This window comes from Odontomachus brunneus, unplaced genomic scaffold (genome assembly GCF_010583005.1).
Source record: "Odontomachus brunneus isolate Ranch 3 - 2012 unplaced genomic scaffold, Obru_v1 Obru_scaffold_072, whole genome shotgun sequence".
Lineage (NCBI taxonomy): Eukaryota > Metazoa > Arthropoda > Insecta > Hymenoptera > Formicidae > Odontomachus > Odontomachus brunneus.
In genome coordinates this window covers 182,374-203,867 of record NW_022639522.1, presented here as the reverse complement: position 1 = coordinate 203,867, position 21,494 = coordinate 182,374, and the positions used below count along the sequence as shown (strand labels likewise).

Here is a 21,494-nt window from a genome sequence, read left to right as displayed (position 1 = left end):
GAAGCTGCGCGGACTCTGAAAAATTCCGAATTGTGTGATTTCAAGGAAGCCGCATCCCGCGATCGCGTTGGTGCTGCTCGGCAATCTGGGGTAACCGTGTGTGCGTCGGAATCCTGTCGTGCACATCGTCCCGACCGAGGCTCGCCTCCAAGAACTCTTCGCCAGTGCATCAGATGTGTGAGAAAGTGCAGCCGTAGCGGTACAGCGCACCGTAGAGGTTAGGCTAGGCCGACACCCACCGAGCGAGTCGATCAGCTGTTCCGCGGCGCCGACATCATCGTCGTTTCGGCAAGTACTTGTCCAGCTTTCACTTTCTTCAGCATCGCTCGTCCAGATGCATCTCTGTGCCAACGCGGTATCTCGAAAACAAGTCTATTTCGCGTCCGATATCGGCAGGACACGCCAGCAAATGGTCGCTGTCTTCATATATTGTCGGACATGTTTTTATTTTTTTTTATTTTTTTCTCGATAAGATACAAGTCTATTTTATCTACATTCGTTTGATTTATCTATATTACAAGCAAAATTCAGACCACAATATAATGTAAACTTTGTGTTTTTAATCAGTATTCGATAATGAACGCGTTCTTTCGCGTTTCTCGGATTATTAAAATTCTCTTTGGCTTTTATTCTATCGTCACCGAATATCGATTCCAATTATCACCGTTCTTAGTATCGATATCAAAAATTCAGGATGGCGTTGGTATTCCTAGATGCACCTGGCTCGAGCGAGTCGATGCCCTGCTCCACTTTTTCGGAGTGCAACCCGGGCTCAGGGCTGCCTTAACCATTGCGCTTAATAAGCATCCCTGGCGCGAGATATGTTTTGCTCGGTTGATTTTGATTTTACTGAAGTGCGAATACAATTTTTATTTCTCGTTAGAATCTATATTTACTTGTTTACGCCTCCAATGTGTTTTGAGGACTGATAATCTCGCGATAGAAAATACACAGCTAATCCGTAGCTTGTTAAACATTTTAAAGCAGCCTAGCCCGAGCTTCTGGGAAAAATTTTTCGGTGATTTCGTAGATTTTATTGACTCGGCTATCACGTCTTTTCACCTCGAGTGATAAGTCGGACGAACGCGGGTTTTACCTTCGCCACATCAAATCTTAACGCGGCGTTTTATCACGAGAAGGTAATAAAGCCGCGCGCCTCGTTGATGTAAAATCATGATGCGATAATATTCTAATATAACAACACATTCTTGTTCTGACTTGTTGACATTCGTCTGATTTCTCGGTATCTCGCGAAAGATATCACAAGTTTACATACATTACGTAGGCATAAGAGGAATTATGCAAAGAACACGAATGAGAATATTAATTATGAAAGAATCAGGGTCTCTTTAAATGTCAAGAACATCGTAGTGCGAGTATTTCTTTCCTTCGACTGCTAATTCGCGTCGCGTGTCGCGCAAAAACTCCTCTCGCTACTGGTACTCGCTTTGTTTACGATGTTCGGCATGTGAGGGGAACGCACAGGTGGTCACTGTTTTTATGATGTCGCCTGGTCGCGACGTTGCAAGGTCAAGTCGTACATGCGAAGCGGTCATAATTTCTATTATGTGACGTTTGAATTACATATAGCGCGTCGATATTATACGGAGAAAACGCATATTAAACTTCGAGTTTAGCCAATTGTTGCTTCGTAACGGGTTTCCCCAAATAAGTCGTCACAAAATCGCAATATAATTTATCGTGTCAGCGAGTACTGTCGCGTCATTGTGCATGAAAGTTACGCCGGATATTTGTTAACATTTCACGTGAATTCCCACACACGTTGCGCGCGTTGTTCTCGCCCGACAAAAATGTTTATCGCGCCCAACCCATCGTATACACCGACCGTCATATTAGGAACCGTCAATGGCGCAAAAAGTCTCCGCTTTCACGGTGTGTCCCGGACAATAGCGGTACGGCGAAATCGCTATGCCGACGCGGTAACGGCAGATTGCAGCGGGCGGTATTATCGCGTTTTTACTGCGAATTTACATTGTTGCGGAAACACTCGGCAAATTACGCCTGTCTTTTGCTTACGATTTTTTTTCCGCGGGCTCTTTACGTAACATGGTTGACTCGACTCGGCACACGAGAAAACCGGAAATGGCTCATTAGAAGCGTACCTTTTTAAAGCTGCTCCGAGAAGAACGTTTGAGTTTCCGATTCCGCGTACCTTTTTCGTAAAGTTGGAATATTGTGTCATTGTTTTGTTTTTTCTTTCAAAATATCTTACAATGTGTATTTTGTGTCTAACGTTTTTATCGACGCAACCCTCGTGAAACAAATACTAATTCCCGACATGTTAACAATCTCATTTGCGCGTCCACGTCGATAAAGGCGACTCAAGAACAAATTTAAATTTACGGTCGCCCGTTTGCGTTTTCATAGGACTAATTAGATGAATCGCGTGTAAAGTACGACTGACGCGATGCAATACGACACGATCCGCGAACGAAATCTCGCACACGCAACGTTGCGTAAGTCGAGTTCAGGAACTAACCTGAGAAACGAATACGCATAATCGGTCTACGTGAGAGAGCGGGGCCTATAAAAAAAATTTACGACACCGACCGCGGTAAAGAGAGCTGTCGCGACATGTGCGACGCGAAACATAATTCTTCTTGTCTCTCACAATCGTTGGCGTGTAATACACACATGTGCGTGCGCTCATACAAGCGGAACATTAAATATCATACGTTCCAGCCTGGAGCAGCCTTGTGCGAATTAGAATTTCTCTAGTCAGAGTTAGAACATCGTCCGCCATTTGAAGGGAGGAAGTGAGTGAGTGAGAAAGAAGCTGCAACGTCACTTCGATCTTAAAGCTTCTCTCTCGCTTCTAATAAAGCTTCTCTCTCACTCACACTCACGTCATCTCTAAGAATGGCGGACAAGACGCAGACCAATCAGCGATCACATCATACTTTATTCTGATTCTAAATAGAGGAACTCTAGTTTGAACGCTTTGACACAAGCGCATTGCAACGAGCCGTCAAATACGTTTTTCCAGACTCGGTGAGCGTTACGTACAGGCAAGAAGTCTTACATAAAACGAGATTTCCCGATATCCCTATCGCGATAATCCAGAAGAGGATTACTCTTTCTTCTCTCTATCGTTTCTCGTGGTTACAAGCCTTTTTGTATTCGGTTTCGCGTGGAAACGCGTACTTGAATTCCAGGAAGCAATTAGGAATGTCTCCGAAAGGCTTCATAAATAGCAACACATGTCGTCTAACATAGTTATCGCGCAACAAGTATCGTACAACGAGTACATCTTGCCGACTCGAATTTAAATGAATTTGATTGGTTGCGCTCAGCACCTCCTTCTTTTAGATACGAGTTTGTCGAAGTTATACGATATGACATCACAGATTGTCATATCCAATTGACGAAGCCATTTCATTCTCGACCACACAAATTAGATTTGTTTGTAAAACCGACTCAACGGACAGTTTGTCGTGCCGTTGAGTTTAATTGGTTGTTTCTTCATTTTCTCTCCCGTTAATTATCTCGTTATTAAATTTAATTGATAACATACCGATGATAACATATTGATCCATCCAATAAGACGAACTCTGAGTTATTATCAGGAGGACGGGATAAAAATAGAAGATAAATTGTCGCGAGTTATTCCCGCCGAGAGTCGGAAATATTTAAGAGCGAGGTGCGAAATAGCGTCGCGGGAGGAAGCTTATCGTCGCTGTTTTTCGCGTTTGATCGACACGCGTATGCCACGTAGAGCCTGAGGAAGATAAGGCAATCAAGCGTGTAACGAGTCGCACATGTCGCGTGCTCATCACGCGAACGGTATTATGACGGGGCTACCGCAACTGTGCCGCGTTTGCGAATAGGGGAACGCGGAACAAAGCGCTCGTTGCTTCGAATATATACTCGCCAGGGGCGGATTAAGGCAAACAGGAATTTGGCGAGGAGCCATCATTTGACGCGGCTCTTCCCGACGTCTCGCGGCGACGAAATTCCAAATTGAATTCCTGTCGAAGAGAACTTCTTCACTGTCTATCCTCTCTGTAGCGCAAACTCGCAAAATTGATTACGTGGAGCCGCGCGTAGAGATGACTCACGCGCGAACGTGCACGCGCGCCTTCTCGCAAACTTGTGGCATGGCCAAAAATAAGCGGCGGTAAAGGCATTCATCCGATGTCGGAGGGCATCGTGATATCCTTGGACGACGATGCGGCCCTGACTCTCTCACCGGCTGCCCCCTGTGTCGTAAACGGGACTTAGTCCTCTCGGAAGTTCCTTTGTGCGCGACGTCAAGCGCGAGCAACAATGGCGATCGCGACGAATTAATGCCTTTTTACCGCCACTTATTGCATTATCGGCAGCCGCTCTGATATCACTCGTCGCTGCTCCGTGATCCCAATCGTCCTGATTGCAGCCTGCGTAAATTGCACGTCGGTGCAGCGCAACAGCGGTAGTACGCTGTACGGTTTCGAACCGCGCCCGCTTAAATATCCGATTTGTAATCGCGTTCGATGACCATCGTATTGATCTGATCACTCCTTATCGTTATCCGGCTAACTTGATCGCGATGATATTTAGTTTTTACACGGGAAGCGCGCGAAGTCAATAATACGGTATCTGAATCCGATCCATTATGACGAAGAAGAATTTTACTCGCGCTTCGGATGTGTGTAGAATCCATTCTGGTTCGAGGACTCGGAACACTCCCTCGCGCGGTCACTCCGCGCTCGGCTTCTTCAGAGCGCACGATTCCACGTAGGCACACCGCAGTTCGCAGTTTGCTTTAATTTGAAGTAACGCGTGTTTCGTGACGCGAACGTCCACGGTCCGGTTAATACGAGCGTGCGGTCAAGGCATGAATCATTCCTCGCCCCTGCCTATTTCGCGACCGAGCAGATGGTGACAGACGTATCCATCGAGTCATTCCCCGTGGATCAGCCGATCTGCGTCGCGATCGCGAATCAGTAAGTATTAACGGAACGGTGCAGAGACACGAGAGAGCTTCACGCGCACGTCCAATTTCCACGCGTTCCCCCCACAGTTTTCCAACCGGGATTCTCCCCTCGTGCACACGACCCTCGGCTTTCCCGACACTACCCTCCACAGACGATCTCGGATGCGTTCATAAAAATGCCAAAGCGAACGTTTGGCCTCTCTTTGCTTCCGCCACTCGATAACGGTGGCGACGATGCTCGGCCGCGACAAAAGAGAGCTCCGAGAGAGCGTTCACGAGCGACTCGTGGGGTTTTTAATGGGATTAATTGGGTAGCTCATTGACAGGATGAGAATCTAATCTGGAAAAATTGCTTTCTATTAGAGCGCTCGCGTGGTTGGCGCGCATTCGATGCTTACGCAGTATTACTCGTTCGTTATAATTTTATTGCGCGTTCCATAGCATTGAGAAAAGTATCGTTCAATCCAAGGAACAATATCCTCGTCAATATCAGTCTCGACAGGTGAATGATTATTTTTCAATAGAGAAAAGTAATACAGAGAATACAGATTGCAAGATTAAAAGTATAAATTATCGACGATGCGTTTGAAAAAAGAAGAAATTACAGCTTAGATTAATCGTCGAGCATCGCGTAAAGCCTTAATTAGTGAAACTGTGTTCTGCGGACGTCACTTTTTCATCTCCCCTGAGAACACAGGGGGGTATAAGCGGGCGGCTGGCCCCTCTCATAGGTACCTATATCTAGAGAGCCATTACTAGACGCCGCGACGTCTGGCAGTCGTTCTCTGCTCTACCTCCTCGTACTTTTCTCTCTATCTCTTTCACCACCCATTCTCTCTATCTCGCATTCCTGCCGATATCTCGCCGATATCCGGTTAATTTAGCTGGCAGGCGCGCGAGGGGATTTTTAGCGACGCGAGGCAACGAAGCGTTGAAATTGAATCATGAGTCATCGAAATGCGCGAATGTATATATATAATATATATATATATATATATATATATATATATATATATATATATATATATATGTGTGTGTGTTTTTATTTTTTTCATTTTGCGAGCAGAACAGTATTGACCGCCTTTACCGTTGTTGGCGGCTCGCGCGTGCGAAAGTATCCGCAAAAATACGCAAAAGTAAACTGCTCCTCCGGCTAGTCTGTATCAATATTAATTGAAAATTGGCTCTCGGCTCAGAGCGCTCAATTAAAAATTAATTAATCGTGCCTGGGCGATTGGGTCGTTATTCGCGGTATTAAAACGTGCTGTTAAGTGTGTCGAAGGTTAAGTCCCGTGGCTGACGTTAGCCGGTGGGAACCGTGGCGAATATTCGGATTATAAAAGTATCCCTAGCGCCCGCTGACATTTTCAGCCGTTCTGCCGTTTCTTCTTGCACTCGTGGCCGCTGACATTTCTTGAAAGCGGTGAATGCCTTTCTCGGTCGAGCCATTTCGAGAGATTCGACGCGATTACTCCGAGCTTCCCAGGCGCGTTTATTTATAAATAGCGGGTTATTTGTCGAAGATAAGAATCGGTGTTAAGCATCAACCCCAATGAAACATCGCGAATCGGAATTGCATTTTGTTTAACTTCGCGATGTATTATATTTCGTTCCTTTAATTGTATATCGCGATGGCGCACGATATGTTTCTTGGCTTCGTATCAATACGACCGGAAATAATAGATAGAGACGCGATGTCGAAGTAAATAAGTGGAGAAAGGAGGAACGCCACGTCACGCCGGAGTGTTATCCGCGTTGTCGCGAGGTAATCCTGCTGTAACGTAACGTTAAATTCGCACGAAAAATGCTGACGAAGAGACACGGAAGTCTCTTCGTACATTATTCCTCCGCACTGTATTTGCGCTGCATCGTATACGCAGTGTGCACCCAATGACGCTCGATCGCAAAGCGCAGTGCAACACACGAAGTCCCATTCGAAATTAATGCGAGCCTACGGCTTCTTAATTCTCTCCTAACGTCCGCTTAAATTATCGATTTTGTGCTCGGCCTGATCGCCATGGAGACGTTGTACCGCTGACGAAGAGCGAAGAGTGCCCGTAAAGGGCCGTAAAGTCGAATACAATAACCGCATAAAATGTCGTTTCCGAGAGGCGGTGCAGTACTTTGAAGAGTCGTGCAAGAATGGCAAAATTGACACACCCGCGCGTAAACATTTGACATCTTAAGCTAGTTACGTTATCGTTGTTCAGGTAAAACTTGAAGCGATACTCGTGCCAGCAATACGAACCGCATATTCGTGATCGTGATCTCTTTTGATAATTTTACAGCGATCAATTGGTACAGCCGTGAATTTGTGAGAATCTTATAATGTCGCGCTATAATCGTGGCCCTGCATTTTCATACTGAGACGTTGCGGTGTTACGTTTAGCCCGGTGAACCAAAATAACGGATCCCGAATAATCCTCACTGCACAAATATTTTCGTGCGCTCTCGCCGGTTACAATCAATATTTACCACAAGCGGCGATAATCCCTCGATTTCACGTGATAGCGTCGCACGTCTACCGCTGGCCATAAAATAATTCGCCACGAGCGAGCCGCGTTCAAGTTACATGGGAATTACGACGTAAAGCTCGAAGCCCGGGATCGTTATAACTTGCGCGAAAGTCGCTCGGAATCGTGCCTGTAAATTGCGCAAGCGCATTGCGCAACGGTCCGTCTCCGCGCCGCGCGCGCGTTTAACGTTAAATGCGATTAAACTTCTTTTTGTTCGACGCGAAAATAGGAACGGCACGCGGTAAATAATGAAGTTACTCGGCTAATTCGAGTCGATAAATGTGTGTGCGCCGCGATGTTCGATAAAATCGTATGGCGTCTCGGAAATATACGAGAGTTTACTTTATCAGCGACTACATGCGACGGCGCTCGATAAAAGCCACATCGTCGAAATCGCCTCGCTCGGTGCGAGTGCCTTGTAATTTCCGGAAAAACTGGTTCCCGAAAACGCGGTCGAGTTGCACCACAATCCAAGACGTTTCTCTGTGTCGAGCAACGTGGCAACGTGGTTATCCGGGTCACCCGGTATATGGGTCGACCCGGTTGCAGTTTGGTGGGCTTCCAGGACGACGTCTAGACGACGTCCTGAAGAGTCACGGTGGAAAAGCAGGCTTTCCCCGACGGGCGCGCCCTCGAATCATTACTTCGGGTCTATCTAGGCGGAACGATTTCCAACCGCGTCTGGTCTTCGATTTTTGTTTTATATAAAAATTACGCGCTATCGATACTTTGCGGCCAAAACAACATGTAGAAATTGCGCGGCATCGATTATTATTTTTTGGCACTGCGGATACTGTGTGTGAGGATACTTTGAAAGCAATCAACTTTATTCTGTCGCAAAGCTGACAATATTAATTTGTAAAAAATAGAGTCATAATTAAAATTATTTCGCGACGAAATGGGTAATTATTGAAAATAAACTCTCTCTCTCTCTCTCTCTCTCTCTCTCTCTCTCTCTCTCTCTCTCTCTCTCTCGATGCGCTGTTTACTGAAAAATTGGAAATTTATATTTTTATTACGGAGTGTAGGTCAAGATGGTTAGGTATCGGCTAGAAATAACTTATAGACTTGTAAGTAATACTTCTTCCATCTACTCGTAGACCACGGGGAAACATTGATCCTGCTGGCTCATCATATTACATGCTACATAGTAGATTGCAAATTTCGCATTCGTTGTCACCTTAGCGGAAAGATGACAAAGTTGATAGTCGCGAGATTCTCTCACGCTGATGCTTTTAAGGAAGTGAGCTAATTGCCACGATATCGCGGGAAAACTTGTCCATTTTTAAAGAGTTTTTCTTTTTATTACGTGACAAATGAAACACCGCATCGTAAGCCAGTAGCGATTGCTTTCTTACGACGATGGCGGTGGTAAACGGCAGGTATAAGGAAGGGTGTGATTCCAAATAGAGGGATACAAGGGCAGCCACGATCGAATCCGCGAGCTCGTGGATTTTCCGTGCAGCAAAATTCTCGAGAGTCGTTGACGATATCGTGTGAAATATTAAAAGACACACCGGGATCCTTCAGAATTTCCTCAAGTCGCCGAGAAAATCACTGGAAGCTACAGCAGGGGGTGACCGTGGCTCTCCCTCGATTTGAACCTGTGAACGACGTTGGGGGTGTATAGCGTTGCGCAGACGCGATATCGATTTTCCCGCGAGTGCCGTGTGCGGGTGGGCGAAGGAGAGAGAGCAGGCCCATCGCATCCCGCATCCACAACCATTCCCTGTGGTGTCCAAGGGTCACCATGTGTGGGGGAGTGCAGGGATATATAGTAGGATCGAGGGTGCAGTACTGCTCGCTCGGCTTGAGTTCTCGTCGATGACGATTGCGAAAAGCCCGGTTGAAAACGACCGAATCGTTTCTTTTCGAATATTTCCGTAAGGCTTTTCTGAGTCCTTTCGCATATCTTATTGCTGAATAAATTAGAGATATATTTCAGAACATTTGAGAGACGCGAAAAAATTCGAGCCTAAAACTAAAATTTTATTTATAAGAAGCTTACAAAGAGTTACGAATGATTTTCAGAATAAATTTTAGACTCCTTTGAGATAATATATACAGAGTTTTTAAGATTCATGTATGGAACAGATCAATAAAGTGAACTTTCTTGGTGTTTCCTTACATAATCCTCAAATCACAAAGTGCGCAGATTATTTGTGTAAATTTACAAGGATTATACGGATATATTTATCGCGTCTTAGTGCTATCGGGCTTCGAGTAATCGTCTTTGGGAGTTTCGATTCCACTTCCCACGTTTCGTAGTCTATAGGAGTTTGCTTTCTCTTCATAACGAGTTATTATGTCTAATCCGAGAACTCCCTTGGTGTACATATTTATTCCTACGATATCGTAACACACATTTGCAGAATATAGTTAACCTTATTTTGCAATTGGCCAAGTATTCACCGGAGATTACCTTATTGTCTCGAGATACATATGGAACAACTAGAAACTAGAAACTTGCGCTTTGAGATATCCATGTCACTTCTGTCGAGGTTCATGGAAAAACTTGAGATGTTGAAACGATATTTTTTTACATAATTAACCGAACGTCCATTGAAAATGTATATTTGAGGAAATTGCTTTCGCGGCGCATCTGGTCTCTCTGTTCTGAGGTGAGAGAAAGGGGGGTTCATTAAGCTCTCCTCTCGTCTCCGAAGAGGTCGCGACTTAAATGTCTCGCTGGCGTTTAACCCGTCGGTGGCCGACAATCCCGTAATTCAATTAGTTCCCACGTCCCTGAAGAAAAATGCCGACAAACGTCACGTTGCACTCGGTGTCGGGGAAGACGTATAAGAGACGCTCGACGTGTAAGCTGCAGCAATACGAGCGAAAAAAATGTCATGGTTATTGCGCACAATGTAGGACATACAGACAGCCCTGCTCGTTTAGCTGAGATAGAAAGCACGGGGAAAAACGTAGAGGAAAAACGTTGCGATCGTTACTCGTAGACTGGAAGAGCGCGCGTGACGGATTAACGTTGCATCGGCACGTACAACATATAAATCTCCTTCGATTTCGGCGCATACAGTTTGAGAAGGGGGGCGAGTTACTTCAAAAACAGAAACTTAATAAATAATCCTAGTGGTGTCCTTTTTCATTCCCGTCGTATATCTGCCACGGTTATTTCTAGCCGAGAGCTTGAACGTCGCGTTAACATTCTCGAGAGACGAATGTATCAACACGAGATACTTTTATCTAATAGATGAATTAAATTGTCTCTCTGAAAAAAATATCGCGCGCATCGGCCGTTTATTCGCGCACCGATTCGCCGGATTTTCAAAGGCGACGACCGGTCTCGCATTTTCAAGCGCCGTTGTATTTCGCGGACAAGATCGTAATTGCGTAACGAGACCCGCGACAGGTGTGGGTGACTTGGATTTATGTTTCCTTCCTGGGTTAATATCCGGACGACTTTGTTCGCGCGCGACGACTATGCACACATACGTGCCGCACCTGATTGCCGCAGGGTTGGGCAACGGGTTTTGAGGAACGGTGTGACAATGAAACTTGATCTGATAGGCTCGATCGGTAGCTTCACGGGTCACTGAGCCCGCGACAATGCCAAAAGGCTCGACGCGAGGGCGGAAGGGCCGGGGGATCCTGGGGCGAGAGTGTTTCGTTAAGTGCTTGAAATTCAACGCGACCTGCCCATCCTGTGCCTCGTGCGAACCCCACACTCATCCAGTCCTTCCTCTTCCTCTTCTTTCCCCCATAATTTTTACTCATTTTCATGCGTATTCCCGCGTAGACCTCGTGGAAGTAGAAGTGGGGAAAACTCGATCTCGTCAGTCCGTTCGTTCTAATTGATTTCATTAGAACAGTAAAGATACTTTTCGCGTTTCAGTAACTGATTTCTGCAGATTTATTTCTACATAAGTCGAGAGTGATAATAATGAATGAAATATTAAATTCGCCGGAGCAGAAGTGGCAATATCAACGTTGACATTGTGTGTCGACTGTGTGTGTGTGTTTGGCACACGTTCGAAATCATATGCCTCTTTGTGTACTTTAATATGGTCTTAACCGGATAAATTTGTTTGTCCGTACTTTATAGATGTGCGTTTGAAAGTTGACAATCGCGAAATATAAAATCGTTGGAGGCAGAATTATTGCATTTTAAAAGTGGAAAATGGGTCAGAATAAACTCGAACAGAATGGCAAGATTGATGGTGACCAAGCGATACAAATTTAGATGAATGATATTTTTCTCGAAATAAAATGTTCTCGAAGATTTGATCACGAATGTAGCGCCCCGCGTCGGCTTCACGTGTCCTCCCGTAATTTCTATCTTTTTCTCTCTCGGTTACGTAAATCCGCGCGCGCGCTCTTCCGGTCCGCTCTTTTACCTCCCGTTGCATTTTCCATTTTCACTCCTATCCCTATTTCCGATGAACCTCGGAGGTACGGAGGCTTACACGGGTGAGGCTTACGCGCTCACGACGTTTATCGCGCGATATTTCTGTCGGACATCGACTCCCGGATCGCAAAAAAGACACGCGCTCCGCTGTCAGCGCGACTCGCGCTCGCGGAGGAGGCGCCTGATGGAAATATCGCGCAATGAGTGTCAGGTACGGAAGCGTTGCAACGAGGAATTCGAAAACGCGCATTCGCGGAGCGACGGAGAAAACGAGAACGAAAATTCGCGCGAGTTGTCGCCTCGCCAGCGGGGGGCAAGTTATAATAAGAGGGAAAGCACTTAGTCGGCGACTTGCAAAAGTTATCCGCCGAATTCTGCGACGCGTTTTGATGCAGTTACATTGAGGATAGAATCAATACGCATGCGCATTGTTCTAAACACAATAGACGTGAAATTGCCGGCTAATAACGCATTTTGAACTAACTTTCGTTGAAAATTTATTCATTGAGATACAACTTGCAAAGAAGCTGACTGATCAACTTCCGGGCGCAAGGAGAAATCACCGTCGAATTCTAAGTACCCTCTGTGAACATTTCTCCGAAGCGACGACGCAACAGAAACGCGATCATCCATCATCCACTGGCACGTTCTAATTCTGGCAACTGACCTAACTCACTGACGACACATACGCGCGCGATTTGGTACAGACGTTTCGCGACGTGATTCGTGAGTTTTTTTGGCGTTGCAATTTCGTCGGCGATTTAAAATGCGAAAAGGTTGGAGCACGAAAGAGATACTTTTACGTCATCGCTATCAAATCCTCATTATTGCAACGAGATCGCACGCGAGATGCTAGTTTAAAATAATTATTTAGAATGAACGCGTTGTCGATTCCATAAATTAATGCCAAAAAATACATATCTTCCAATTTTTCCAATTTGTTGTTACCTTCATTAATAGATTGCTTGTTTAATTTCCGCTCATTCGTGGGGAGCATCGCGATTGATTTTTCGCGTAATAACACCGAATGTAAAAAATTGGTTTTCGATTCGGATCTTAAATTGAAAGCTCACTCAATGGGTTACTCTATTCACTCCGGCTTGTTCCAATAACTCTTGTGATCTCCAAGAAGCGCTCTCTCTTTCACGCCTCGTCACTCTAAATTTTACGGGCCGCGAATGTTTGCCTTCAACCCTTTCCGAGTGGCTTGTGTATCTATATAAGACACACACAAGGATATATCCGAGCTTTCTCGTGCTTGCTTTCATCTGCGGATATTCTTCGACAAACTCGGAATCGATTCTCCGCGATTGTGCGCGTTAATTAAATTCTGCATTCGAGCGAGTATACAGGGTGTCCGAGCAGCATACATCCGACGAGCTATATTTCCTCGGAAACTCATCAAAGTTAATTCTTTCTTTTTTTTTTAATGACGACTTGAACGACAAATTTTTTGCTGCAAACATCGGCCGGTTTTGCTGCTTTTACGTTATTCGCAGTGCAGTTGGAACGTGTGCACATGTTCCGCTACGATATATGTACGATGGCGTGCGATTCCGCGAATGTAAATTAAACTCCATGGAACATAAAGCGAGAGAGACGGCCGAGACGGCGAGGATACGGAATAAATGACCGGCCGACCTTTGTAAGTCGAGGTTGTATCGGTGCAAAGGTAACATCAGTGGTTCGCGCACGAAACTGGCAATTAAAGGAACGATTCGCGTTGCGGTACCAAGCTCCACTTTCGTTCTACGCCGATTTACTGACCCGCGAAGGCGCGCATCTCTCCGAAGAGAACGCGATTTCACACAATGGATGAACATGATGAGCAAGTGTCGCCGCGGAAAACGTATCAATTTGAAAGTCCCGGATGTCGCGCGTCTCGGGGAGAATACTACAGCCGGATTAAAAATTTATTACGCGACTCACATGACGCGAGACGCGCACAGGGCCGATCGTCGCGACGCTCCTTGCGTCGCTCGGGAAATTGTCTTGGTACGCTGACCCAGTGTGGTGTACGCCGTTGGATCGAAATAACTCCCTGGCCAGCTTCCTAGAACCACCGAAATTCTACTCGCTAAGCCACGCGTCTGCACTGTCTCCATTAGCGTGGCTAAAATGGATGAAACCGGAAGCAACTCGCGAACCCTGAGTCCCAAACGATCGTCTGAAAATCGTGGATGAATTGCTGTTCATTGACCCGACGTGTTGCTAGGGACGCACGATGGAGTGATATCGATCTATCTATTTAAGTGAAATTGCATTTAAAGGTAGACGAGCTTCGATCCAGGTTATACGGGTTGATTATGATCGTTGTACCGGGTAGCGAGCATAATTGGCGAACAATGCGATATCTCTCAATGGGGATATAAATAATCTCCCCCTTACCAGAATCTCTCTCCGCCAATCTATCGTACTCCCTTTGTCTGTGAATTTTGAACTTTTAACGTCGGGTATTCTTTTCTCTTGTAACTTATTCTTTTCTGAGGCGCAATTTGCCGATACCTTTTTTCAAACGACACAATCCATATAACTCAAGTCGTGGCTCGACGTTTTATCTTGACAAGAAAACTCACCTCACTCTTGAAATTATTTTTGTGCATTCTCGCGTGTGCACGAAGAACACGTCAATTATCTGTTATCCCGTAAATTAATTGAAAAAATGTTGAGATGACAAACATTGCACAGATATTTAATAGCATCATGAGAACACAGCAAACTAGGAAAAAGTGCTAATATTTGCGCGGCTTGCTCTTATCGGGCGACAAGGGGTTAAGTGCCCCTCGCGAGAATGGCTCGCTAGGCGAAAGGCGCGTCTTCGCGGAAGATCGTGTTCCCGTTCCGCAGCGTTTACAGCTAACGATAACTTTATTGGATTATCGCATCGTTGCACTTAACCCGTCCAATTCCGCCAATTGACTCGACACACCCACGCTCCTCCCGCCTGGAGCTCTCGCGGAGGGCTGTTTGCATCGCGACGCTTTATCCGCATTCCGAATCACTGGGTCACTCGAAACGCATTCCGGCTGGACCCTCGCGAATTTGCGCAAACTGCTGCACAAAGAACTGTCCTTTTGACGTCGCCAGGAAAACTCGCAAGCGCGCGCGGCCAACTTTGATAAAAAGGGCTGATATTTCGCGAATTAGATTTAAAATAATTTGAGACAATACGCGCGAAAGATTTCTCCCGAAATGCTATTAATGGCGTTTTCATACACTGAATATTGTCGTGTATATCTATTTGCTAAAACAATCCAACGTTATTCGACAGCATCGACAAAATCGAATAATCCAGAGATTCACGTCTTCTATTTCAAATCTATCCCAACAAGTGGAACATTCGACTTATGCGTTTTTTTATTGAGGGCTACGCGAGGGTACTCATGTACCCAGCGACACTAAACGGAAGCAGTCGGCCGTGGGAAAAAGAGGGTCCCGCGACAGATTGAAGGTCAGAGGCGACGTCGTCGCGTACAAGATTAGCGTATTATGTTATACGTTATGCCACGCGTGCGATTGTGCCTGCACACGCGGGAACACGACTGCAAACGTTTATGCACCGACGAATCCGAGTCCAAACGCGCGCTCAAGCAACACTAATTCACTACTGCGATGATCGAAGTATCTGTTACACTTTCTATTTTAATTAACAACCTAATTTTAAACGAGACACGCTCCTTCGAGATTCTTCAGCTCTCAGTTGTTTCTTCGCGACACAAAGTGGCCGGTCTGTGTAACGAGCGTCTCTAAAAGTAGAGAAATACTCGTGAACCGCGGCTCTACGCTTTCGAAACTCGCTGTCACGCGTGTGACGGATCCCCTCACTTTGATGACGGTGCACATATCGATCGTGCCATTGACAATCGTCCAAATAGTCACTGTTGCGACAAGTCGGCCGAGTCCCCTGACACAGTCGGCCTGATTCCGTCGCGGCTTTTATCCCCGCGAACGTGATCGGAATAGGTCCCCTCTCTCTTTTCTTTTGTCCTCATATCCTTTCGCTGAAAGGATCACGCGGCTGCTGCACCATCAGCACTTCCTTTCAAGAAGCTGAAATAACATCAAAAATATTTTTATCGGCGTCATTTTATTTATATTCCTGAGAGACGAGGCTTCCACTCGACTGGCTGATCGTGTTGGCCACACAAGCGTTATCGGCGATCTAATAAGCAGGTTCCGAACGGTCAACAAGTTTGTGCCAACATTGCCGGCCAACAAACCTCGGAATTCGGTCTGGGGCGAGATTCTTTGTTGGCCAACTTTGTTGGGAGCCAATGTAAACGGGTCACAGGCGGCCGAGAACGGGGAATGATGTACTCGGAGCCGTGAGAGAGAAAGAAAGAGACAAGAGTCATTTCCCCGTGGCACTTAATGGTCGCCGCGTGTGTGCTGGTCTCGCAATAATCGGTACCGTTAGACATAATAAACTCCTGCGGGTATTCGGTCTTGTTCGCACTGTTTGCTCACGAAATCGCGCGACTAATCCACGCGCAAATTGTTCGCGCAATTCTTTTTCTCCTCGCCGACATGAGTCCTCTTAATTCGCAAAAAAGCGAATCTCTGGAGCGTCGTCCTCTCTCGCCGCGTTTGCTCGCCACTTCTCTCCCTCCTTCTTCCTCTCTCTTTCCCTCGAACAAGCACGGATTCTTTGGGCGATCCGAAGTCGATGATCACACAAGGTAGACGACCGCGTAATAGTCGGTCGAAGAAATTTCAATGCTGACGTCGTGCACGCGGAACCTAACCTAACCGTCGGACTCGCAAATCGTTAACCTCCTCACAGTGGCACTGTCTCATCATCGTTCCGCTGTCGTTACGGTGATCGTAGTGAATGCGGCATCACGCGAGTACCGCGGCCTTTTCCGCGACTAGCGAATTGCACGCGGATCGAGATTATTCCCGTCGACTGATGTTCATCGAGTTCGCGAAAGGACTCCTCGTTGAGACATTTCACTGAGCGAGATTTCTTTTGAATTTTAATTTTAATTAATTTCCGAGTAGCTGTCGTGAATGAGGAGCAAGTGAAAAGATGGATTTAAGCATTGGCGCTATTGAAAAGATGTTTCTTTATCGGGTAAACTCAGGGGCGCGTTTCGTTCCGACGAAATGTCTCCTCGAGAAATAATCACTGAAAAATCCGTAATCAGGAGAAAGTGCGTCTGTGTTTGGGGGAACGCTCATACGTTACTGCACGTAAATTGCGAGTAACTAAGTATAGTGCTTTGATCGGCAACGTGCTAATTATCGAGGGTGCTGCGAGCTCGTCCAATAAATTCCAAAAGGAGATAAACGGCGAAAGAGTTCCGTGAATCTCGTCCATTCATATCTCTCTCTCTCTCTCTTTCTCTCTTCCTCCCCCCTTTCTTTCTTTCGCTCGCGTCTTTCTCTCATCACTTTGATCGCCGCGAAATGACTTTATCGCCATAAGCTGGCTGCGCCGGGCTTCGCTCACACTGATCACTCGCGCACGGGTCGCACGCGCGGTGCATTGCTGCACTCTCGGATCAGAAGCGACTACTGCAAGATACGAACGATTTAAACCAGACGAAACGCACTCGCGCCGAACACTCGTCGATAAAACGCGGTCGCTGACCCGCGTCTTATTAATCCTCTGACGCACTTTGAGGGTCCGATCCACCCTCTGTTTGATTTTCTTATCGCGCGCTCTTCACAGATATCGCCGAGAGATATCCGGTCTGAAGAAGAATTAAAAGCGGGTTGTGTTGTCCGTGAGGACCTTTGGAGTGAGAGAAGTGTCGAGAAGGCCGTGGCTATATTTTCTTGCGGACTAAATTAAATATATTTATTCATTACATTAATAACAGACGATTATACAGCTCTTAGTGGTCATTCTCTGCTTCTTGTTTGGATGGATTCTATGATTTCGTGTGCAAATAACTGCCGGTTTGCAAATAACTCCCTTCCCCATATATGCACCGTAAATGGCGGTGGAATCACTTAAACCCCGTGATACCGCTGCACTGGCGTGTCTTTCCGCAACGCGGTCTCATCGAGTTAATCCCGCGCGCGTCATTAACAAGACGCCAGTTTCACCGGTTCTCGTTAGCGAGATCGCGGAAAATCGCGATACAGCGGTTGTCGCCGGGCACTCGTTAACTCGCCTGCTCGATTTAGCACGGATCCTGATTTCTAGAAAATCCGACAGCACTGCCTACAGCCGACCGCGAGGGATGAAATTGGATACCTGATTATACCGGAGACTTGTTTGTTCATGCTCGCATATAAGGAGATACGTGTACAGAGTGAGTCGCAAAATATAATGCAGGCTCTTCCACAGTTCTCTCTCTCTCTTGATCATTTCTGCATTACTAGTCTATATGCTTTACTAGCTTAAATGGCGTTGTCCGGGTTATCACAAAGTGTGAAAAGGATCAGAGTGAGAGAGTGAGGTGTGTCTAAATTTCATGATAGATTATATTTTCCGCACGGTCCTAAAGAGTAACTTTGTAAAATTGGATCCAAATTGGTCAAAGAGTTTAGAAGTCTATACACGAAAAAAAAGATTTGCTAATATATGGACAACTAAAAATATTAGCTGCAGGAGCAAATTTTCTTGGTTTCATAGTAAAGTTATTTAGTTGCGATAGCTAAAAGATTTGCTAATATATATATTATATATATATATATATATATATATATATATATATATATATTATACATATTATTGTATAAAAATAATTTTGCTCTTTTAGCAAAATCGTCGTTGCTACTGCATATTCGTAGTGACATCAAAAAAATTTAGTTGACGTAACTAATTTTACAAATTATTCGTTGTCAGAGCAGAAATAGTTTCGTTGCCAGGATAGAAAAAATTTGTTGAGCGTCCTAAGAATCATGTTAATTTGCTATTGATGCAAAATAATGTATCCTTAGCAAATTTATTTGCTATCGGAGCAAAACTGCAACTGTTTATATAAATTCATCATAGTTCTTATAGCAAAATAATTGCTAGATTTAGCAAATTATACCCAGCAAATAATGAATTAGTATTCTTAGCAAATCTTTTTGCTATCCATATAGTAACGAAAAGATTTTGTTAGACCAGCAGAAAATTTACTGGGCCAGCAAATTATTTTTCTCCGTGTAGACGCCGCTCTTGCATAATATTTTCCCTCACCAATGACAAATCTTCCGTTCCGCGGATTTCCTGCGTTATGTCATGGGCCACCCTATATATACGTATAATCCTGGTAACCACTGTCGAGGACGACTGCTCTATGTGCAGCAGCAGATAGTCGCTCGTATTACGGTCCGTTCATACTACAGTTACGTTAATGCTCGCGCGACAGAAGGAAGCCGAGACGCAGAAGATGCAGGATCAGGGAGAGGAGCATTCGTCGCATTCATGTCCTTCGCATGAATCCTTCGGAAACAAGGCGGATTATTGCATTGTTGTAATTAATCGGCCTACTGCTTTCTCATCCCTCGTAGAAGGATATATAAATTGAAACGCTTCTCGTCGCCGCGCGCCCGTATCCAGGAAGTCCTTCTTCAGCATTTTAAAACCATAATAAATTTTGAAATTGTGTAAATTTTCAATCAATGAATTTTGGATATTGATAAATGTTGGAGAAATATTTCCAGAGATCCGCACGCGAATCCAGGCATCTATAAAATCGCATGATCCAGAAATATTTGCAATGTAATAGAATTTATGCGTTTTAACATCTATAAATCCGACTATCGATTGTCCTCGCGGTCGAGTCGTAGAATCTGGGATTCAAAGATCTATAAATACGAGGATCTTGTCCCATGGATTACCTCGTCGTAGAATCCGACTATATTTCAAGATTCACGAATCGCGCAATCTGTGACACGTAGAATCTCCTCGTAGTCAAGGACCCACGCATGCAGCGATTGGCGTTTGCGCTTACGCACATACGCGATCGTATTTATCGGCGGATCTATAAATCCGAGATCCGTAGTAGCGCCGGCGACTCGAATTCGCGGGACAACGACGTCGTTAGAGTCAATTTCCGCGCTTCCGCCGCCAACGCACGGCGCTGCTTGAGCGAGTGAGACCTGAATCTTTGAAAACGGTGAGCCGCATAAACACATCCGACCTCAAGTGCTTAACTGACAAGCAATTGTAAAACTTTCATTTTTAAATAATAATTGATAAATATTGCTTCGTTTCTCCTGCTGGGATTATTCCCTAAATAATTCGTATAAGAGTTTTCTTCTACGAAGATACGGTGTTCTCTCCTCAGAGAAAAACGATTCTCTCATGCAATCACGCCTGTGTACGACCCGCGGATCTCTCCGACCGCGCATTACAACACCGCCGCGTTGCATGACCCAAATCCATGCGTATTTCCATTTGATTACACGTATTTTATTGGCGCGGCTTTCCCGTATCGTAACGGCGTAAGTGCGCGCACTTCCTTCAGGCACCGGCGCCGTGCAGCGCTCTGCTCCATTAACGGGGACGACAAGGAAGACGCGAGTAACGGCATCGGCTCGCGCGCGCGAGTTCCGGCTCGGATCTTCGAGCTGAAGGCTCTTCTCATAGGAGAGGAACCTCCTGTGCGGCTGCCGCGTTTCTCTCGCCGGCCAGGAAGTCACGTCGCCGGAAATCGCGTCGTGAGTTAACGTTACCGACGACGCGTGCCGGAAGCCACGCGAACGGTGAAAGAGGAGTAGCGGGATAGACGGACGGGGCATAATTGAGGATTATTTCGTTCTAGTTCTTAATCAGCCACGCGTAATAAGAAGCGCCGCGTTTCTCGCCCGTGCGTCATTACAGCGTCTCTACCTGTGAGAAAGTTCATCTCGACCTCTCGGCCGGTCGGCTGATGAATCCCTAATTAAGTCAAATTGGCGTCTAGATGGGAAATTAATTGGTTCGCGCGATTTTACGCGCACGATGCCGCTGCGTCTCGCCGTAACCATTAATCATAGATCGCGTAAAGAAAAGAATTAAAAATTGCGATTGACTTTTACATTCGATCGCGCAACTCTTCACAACTGACTCTGGACACCGTCTTAACGTCGAGTGGAATCTACGATCTGACGCGTGAAACCCAGCTTGAAATTAATTAACGAAACAAGAAATGTTCGCTCGCGTGTCTCGGAATCGCGGCCGTCGAGCTGTTCGACGAATTTTCATCGGCAGATATATCTCGATCGTCGTGTCGAAGCGCACACGACTGACGTGCGACGCGCGAATCTCACAAGCGTCCCGTAACGAGACTTCGCGACCGTTTTCTCGCCTTCAGACGGCGAGGGATAACGAGCGCCGGCAGGACGACTCCGTTGTAATTACCGTGTCGGATTAGATTAGATGGCAGGATAATTGGATCGCGGCGGTCGTCGATATAAACGCACGGTCGTCTCCGACGCTAGAGAGAGAGAGAGAGAGAGAGAGAGGAAGAGAGGGAGTGCTCGCTCTTTTGCTCTGAGCTCTCTCTCGATGGCAGTAAACGTCGGTTTTCTCGACGCGACCGGCAATGAAAGTCGAGCGGCCAGCCCCAGCCCTTCCTACGCGCCGTGGCTTTATAGTGATTGACTATTCTTGGACGTTGGCTCGTGAATCAACTTTGTAGCTGAAAATATACGTACGCGCCCGAGCGGAAGTGCGTGCATAGGTGCACCGGCGCGCATAGGTGTGCTCTCTCTCTCTCTCTCTCTCTCTCTCTCTCTCTCTCTCTCTCTC

The 21,494-nt window shown here is 45.9% G+C and overlaps 1 protein-coding gene across 6 annotated transcripts in view; it reads left to right on the top strand.

The window, feature by feature from the left end:
- LOC116846938 overlaps window positions 1–21,494 on the top strand; it is a 79,058-nt gene that overhangs the window by 1,832 nt on the left and 55,732 nt on the right. For 4 of the 6 annotated variants that reach the window (XM_032821372.1, XM_032821370.1, XM_032821367.1 and 1 more), the window contains exon 2: window positions 46–288. The gene's annotated coding sequence lies outside the window, so the exon portion shown is untranslated. Of the gene's footprint in view, window positions 1–45; window positions 293–21,494 lie in introns of all 6 variants that reach the window. The other 2 variants (XM_032821371.1, XM_032821368.1) reach the window with 2 other exon arrangements.